This window comes from Vidua chalybeata, chromosome 1 (assembly GCF_026979565.1).
Source record: "Vidua chalybeata isolate OUT-0048 chromosome 1, bVidCha1 merged haplotype, whole genome shotgun sequence".
Lineage (NCBI taxonomy): Eukaryota > Metazoa > Chordata > Aves > Passeriformes > Viduidae > Vidua > Vidua chalybeata.
Genome location: NC_071530.1, coordinates 141,290,363 through 141,296,459, shown reverse-complemented (window position 1 = coordinate 141,296,459; position 6,097 = coordinate 141,290,363).

The following is a 6,097-nucleotide window of genomic DNA, read 5'->3' as shown; positions in this document are numbered from 1 at the left end:
GACCTTATCAGCCTTGAGCTCCTGATGACTGTAAGCAAAGACTGTTCTGCAGGAACATCCAGAACTTGGCTCATTGTCACAGTAGAACATCCCAGATAGAGCTATTGCTTCATCATATCTCAAAAGGAAATGAGCCCTAGCTTCCAACAGAACCTGTGCTCACAGGGAGCCTTGTGCTCATGAATCTGTGTGTACTTGCCCACAGCACAGGAGTGATTGCTGCCCCAAAAGAGAACACCAGTGTTCACACTGATCTGAGACCTTCAGCTCCAACTTATGGCATACAAAATACTGCGTTTTTTTCTAGTCATATTGCCTAAGTGATTATTTTTTAATCTTTTTTGGGAGTGGGGAACAATTACATCTTGTTAGTGTCAGGACTGTAAACAGTCTGACCCAGGTTCCTGCTCAGAGAGAATGTGAGTAAGAATTCACTGAAATGACTCCTAATAAAATGGGGAAAAGCAGTTGAGAAGGCAAATGAAATGTGCCTCTGGTTGGAACAGATCATGATAAAGCAGGATTACTTGCCTCATGAAAGCTATGCCAGCTATGGAAACAAGCACAAAATGCAGATGTTTTGTTTTCAATCTCATTTGCACTGTCATATAAGGTATGCTTGAGTGGTTTCCTAAGTCTCTGTAGTTATGCTGTGACTCGGATCTGTAGTTAGAGGGTTGCACCCCCCTGACACAAGTCTCTGGAAACACAGTATGGGACAAAGCCTTTTAAACTTTTTATGTTGTTAAGACATATTTCTTATTCAAACTTTTTTAAAAATAGCAAGCTCTACTATTTTAATAGACTAAATGTACAAAGATTAAATCCTTTAAGGGGAATACTGGACCTTTTTAGGAGTATGTTGGGCCCCATTTTAATGTTATTGCTGCTACTACCTCCACCCCTTTAAGTGAAGTCAAGGATAGAAGGAGAGGCATCCTGAAACATGGATGAGGGTCTGCCTTGATCAATGGTAACAAGTCACCCTGTATACTTCGTTGGAGTGGCCTCACTGTCTGTCTTAGAGCCTAATAATGAAATACAGTTTGGCCAAAAAGCATTTTGAAAACCTCTTACACAATGAATATTAAAATTATGATTCTGCTTTGCCCCACCTTTCCCTAATCCTCATTTCTGCTTTTCTGCTTTACAGGAGTGAACCCCAGTGAACCATGTAGGGGATTGCTTTATTTTTAACAAAACCGGAGCTGTTCCTGTGATCAAAATTGCAGAAATTGGAAAGAGCTGTCTTCCAAAGGCTCTATAAAAAACTCATGTGGGTTCAAAGGCCTTCCCTAATCTGGAAGGACACCAGTTCAATCCTCACCATTCTTGATGCATAGTATACTGCACTTTTTAGTTGAAAACAAACAAATGTCTTTTTAATATGTTTTCCTTGGATAATTTCAGTTCAGGTCAGAACAGACCTTGAATACAGACAGCAGCACACACAGGTTTGCAGCTGAGGTGCCAGGTCCATTCCAGAGCTCCCGATGGTGCTGCTGCTTCCATGCAGTGGCTGGAAGTGGTTGGTGGGACAGGAAAGACACCCACTCCCAGCTTCACGGGATAAATAAACAAACCACCCCATGGGATTTGTGTTCGTAGACAGAGAAACGCAGTCAGTGCAGGAAATGCGAGTTCCTCCTTGTCACAACACGCCAGGAATTTGGACTTATTTTAGCAGGGCTTTTAAGCACTGGGTTAAGCTAATTCTTACCAGCATTTATTTTTATTCTTGAAGTACATAAAATATGATGTCTCTGTGGGTAATCTTTGATGTGAAAGGTGTGTGTGATAAACTGTCAGCCAAGAAGCTGCCTCACTCCCTGTCTGCACCCTGTGCCAAGCTGGGGTGGGCTACAGTTTTGCTTTTTCTTGATTTCCCTCCACAAGCAAAATTCACTTTTGTGAGGGATTTAGCTCATATTCCAAGCCAGAAACCTCTTTCTCTCCTTCCTCCCACTCCAGTGTGGCAGCCCACCTGGAGGGAAGTGTCAGAGGAGGCTGCACACCCATGGGGGCCAATTGCCTGGCTCAACCTGGGGCCAGCCTCCAGCCCAAACAAGATTCATCCTAAGCTGATGAGAGCCCCTCTGTGTCTGCTCATGACTGCAAGCGTTCCAATGCTGTGCTAGGCTGGGACCCAGCCTAGCCTTGCCTTGCCCTCCCAGCACGAGCTGTCTCTTGGTACCATGGCCATCACTTCTTCCCCTGGGGTTTGGGGCACCCTCCTCAAATGCCCCTGGGGCACATTTTGTCTATAGGTCTCCCACCAGAAGCTGACCACGGTTTTCCACATCAGTCCTCTCTTAAATTACTTTCTCCCAATCTTTTTATAGCTCTCAGACTGAAGTGGAATTTATTCTTTCCTTTTTTAATATAGCTGGAGGTGTAAATCCAGACAAATATAACTCCTGAGGGGGAATCAAACTGTCCGTGCCACAACTCAGCAGGGCCTGTGTTACTGCTGGTATATATAAAGCAACCGGGAGCCTTTTTAAACCTCTGAAATTGAAGTAATTTTTTTTTGTTACTTATAGCTAATTAAATGGTTCTCATTCAAAAGCTCTGTCTCCCAGTGGTAGGTAGAAACCTACAATCTTACTCTTACCACACACTTTTATATTTAAAGCCTCTATTTTTAACCCAATGGTGGGATTCAGGGTTAATGCTCGTTAGATCTGTGTCTAGACAGTTGTGAAAAACAGGAAATGAATTACATTATAGCACGAAAGGAGAATTTAACCTTTTCTCTCCTCACTAACACATGTGACTGAGGAAAATATGTTACAGCAGAATATTTTGGAAAGTTTAAGGAAGTAGAAAAATGAGAAGGAAAAAAAAAAAATCTGGGTTTCCACAAGGCCTCATGGGAATTATTACACAGAAAATAATGTGCCAGACTCTGCCCTCAGCTACACCCGGGCAGTAATTTGTTTCCTCTGGTCCCCGTGGAAAAACTGCATTTTATTATTCCCTGCTTATGCTGAACATTCAGAAGAAGGAAAAGCCAAGTTAGCCCATTTCACACACATGCATGAGCACGAGTGGCAGCTGCAAGAGAGCAGCCACTGCACAGCACCCTGAGCCAGGCAGAGAGGTTTGTAACACCCCTGGGCATCACAGCACCTTGCACCCCTTCTCCTCCTAAGGCCTCACGGTATGTTTGAAAAATTTTAAAAATTATTTTTTGGTTTTTTGGATTAGAGGCTGAAAAAATGCAAAATTCCCTTGCTTGGCCCTTGAGGAAGAGCCCAAGGACTCATTGGCCCCAAGCAGCAGCACAGAGATACTACTGTCGCTGAGCACGTACAGGGTAAGGCTCCAGCTTTAAAAAATCGCTGTAATGAACCCAGAGCATGAATTAAACCTGAACCAGTGTGGACAGCAGGCCTGCTTGCAAAGAGCTGGAAAGCGGCGGCCGGGGTGCTCTTTACCCACTTATTGCCCGCATTCTCTGTAAAATGGCCGCTGTTCTGATGCAAAACACACCGGTCGAAAGCGGTGCCGCAAGCATCTTCCAGAGCGTTCTGGGCGCTTTCCTCGCCCCCCTCACGTGCCCCCAGCGGTGCATTTCCAGCGTTTCTTAACCCTCCGGGACCCCCGAAGGCTGCAGAAGCATCAAGTGCCCGCTCCGCTGCATCTCCCTGTGCCCCTGCCCGCTTCGGGCCCGTGACCAGCCGGACCTGCCGCAAGCACCCTTCTCACCGTGTGCACAGCTCTGCCTCCCTCGTCTGCATCGCTTTGCTGGAGCCAAGTGTTTACATTCGCTGACATGCTGTCAGCTGGCCAGAAACATGAATATATCCCTACAGCAGAGCAACAAAGCCTTCCCAAGGCTCCTCCGCGCCGCTCAGCCCAGGCTCTGCTGTTCCTGCCCTCCTGGGATCCCCGCTGCCTTTGGTGGCTGCTGAGAGCATGGAGGAAAGGGATTAGTCCTCTCAAGACTATTTATTTGCTTAGTTTTATCATGATTTCTTTTAATTTTGAAGGCACATGAACATGCTGTGTACAAATCACTGGAATAATACTGTAGCTAATTTTATGGCGTCTTTAGCACCATCCAAAGTGGGAACAAAAAAACAAACCAACCCAACCAACAAACAACTCTCCCCGCAATGGAGCAATCTAAATAAAGTTATTTAAGCAATACAATATTTCCCTGTATAGCTGTCAATGTTTCCACTGGCAGTTTGTCTTCATAAAGGAACCAAGCCTTAGCACAGCTTATATCAGAAAAAAATAACATCTTTAAGTGTTTCCAAGGGGGTATGGAAGTTAAAATTGCTAGAAGAGCTGTAGAATGTTGGCCTAAGTGTCTCAGAAAGGAAAGAGCCTTGATATATCCAGATTTATTTGCCCACGCTTGTGCCACGGAGGGAGGGAGTGGAGCAGGAGGCCTTGCAGCATTTGCACCAGACCAGCAGCAGCAGCCAAGGTGTGCATCCTCCTCAAGAAGAGCCAGCTGCTAACGGGAGTGGCGAGGAAATAATTCAATGTTGCCCATTGCTAATACCAAAGTAAGCTCGGGAGCCAACAGCCACTGCCAAATGTGCTGCTGTGGAAGGAGCTGTCTGTACCTCGGTATCCATGTGCCTGGGGAGGCCCACGGACACATGCATGCAGATGGACTCACATGCAGTAAAAGCTGCCTTTCAGAAGTCTTGCTCTGCAGTGTAAGGAAGGTCAATAACTTTCGTGTCAGCATCTTTGCTTGAAGGAGAGGCTTTAGGACATGGCTCATCCTGGGGTGGACGGTTGGGAGGGAATTTCTGCATTAATCACTAATCTCTTTTCTGTTTTTTTTTTTTTCATTAGTGTCTTCTGCTTGACGTCAGTGTAACCTACTTGACAGTCTACTGCTGCCAGAAATGGTGTTTGATTTACAGTAGAGGTAGAAAGCTAAATAGAAGAGGATACAGGTATTCCAAGGATCCTCATTTTGGTGTCTCTCCATGGCCACGCCTGTCATTCCTGAGGTCTCCTGGCACTGGAGACTGATGGAGGAACCCCAAAGCTCCTCTTGCTGGCCAGGATGAGTTGCTGTAGTATCCTCTCAGGCATCTAGGAAGCCACATTTACCTCCAGCCCATCCTCAGGTTACCACATGAACTGCATGCACTGAGATCTTGCATCCCACTTAATATTTAATCACCCTTTGCCCTCATTTTCTTAGTGGGCAGTGAAACCCTAGCTGTGTGCCCCAGCAGCATGGTATTTTATTACAGAAAACTCAAAACAAAGCTTCCATTTGCTAATCCAGCCATGCCATTGGCTATAGCACTGGAGCTCCATGGATCACTCTCCCAATGGCATTAAGCAGCAGCAAGGAGTAGTTCTAACAGTATTTGGGAGCAGGCTCTTTTCCACTATGCAGGCCAGGCAGATGACCTTACTGTGAGCCACAACAATGCCAGCTCAGAGGAGACCAAGTGAAGATGGTGACACCTCTTTTGGACCCCACACATGTACTTCTGTCAGGTGTCAGGCTTCAGATGTCCTCAGCACTGGGCAGTCTCCATGTGTGATTTTTTGGATTCCACGTGCTTAGCCAGGGCATTTGCTTTTTGAATGACCACAAATAATCCCCATTTCTAAGGATGTCTGTAAGCCCAGCAAGCATACTTGCCAGGTTGGATGGAGGTCTGAGCAACCTGGTCTAGTGGAAGGTGTCCCTCCCACAGCAGGGGGGTTGGAATTAGATGATTTAAGGTCCCTTCCAACCCAAACCATTCTATGGTTCTATGATCATGAGTGGGGTGGTAATGTCCTGCAACCTCCACTGTCTGCATTGCCCCTGTAGGCAGTGAGCAGAGAGGACCCCATTGGTCCCTAGCAAGGGCTGGGGACCTGCACCCATGTGGCAGGATCAGGCTGAGCCATTCCACAGCCCTGCATGTCCACAGCAGTTCAAAGCAGTAGGGCCACAGAGAACATTGGCAGAAAGGTTTCATCAGGCTCTGTGCCTTGGAAAGGGTGTCCCTGCTCACACAGCCCTTGGCACCAGTTCAGAGGAGGCGGGGGCTTTGCCTCTGTGCATGGATCTGACCTCCACACATCATGAGAGCATGGAAAGGCTGGCAAGCAGGAGATG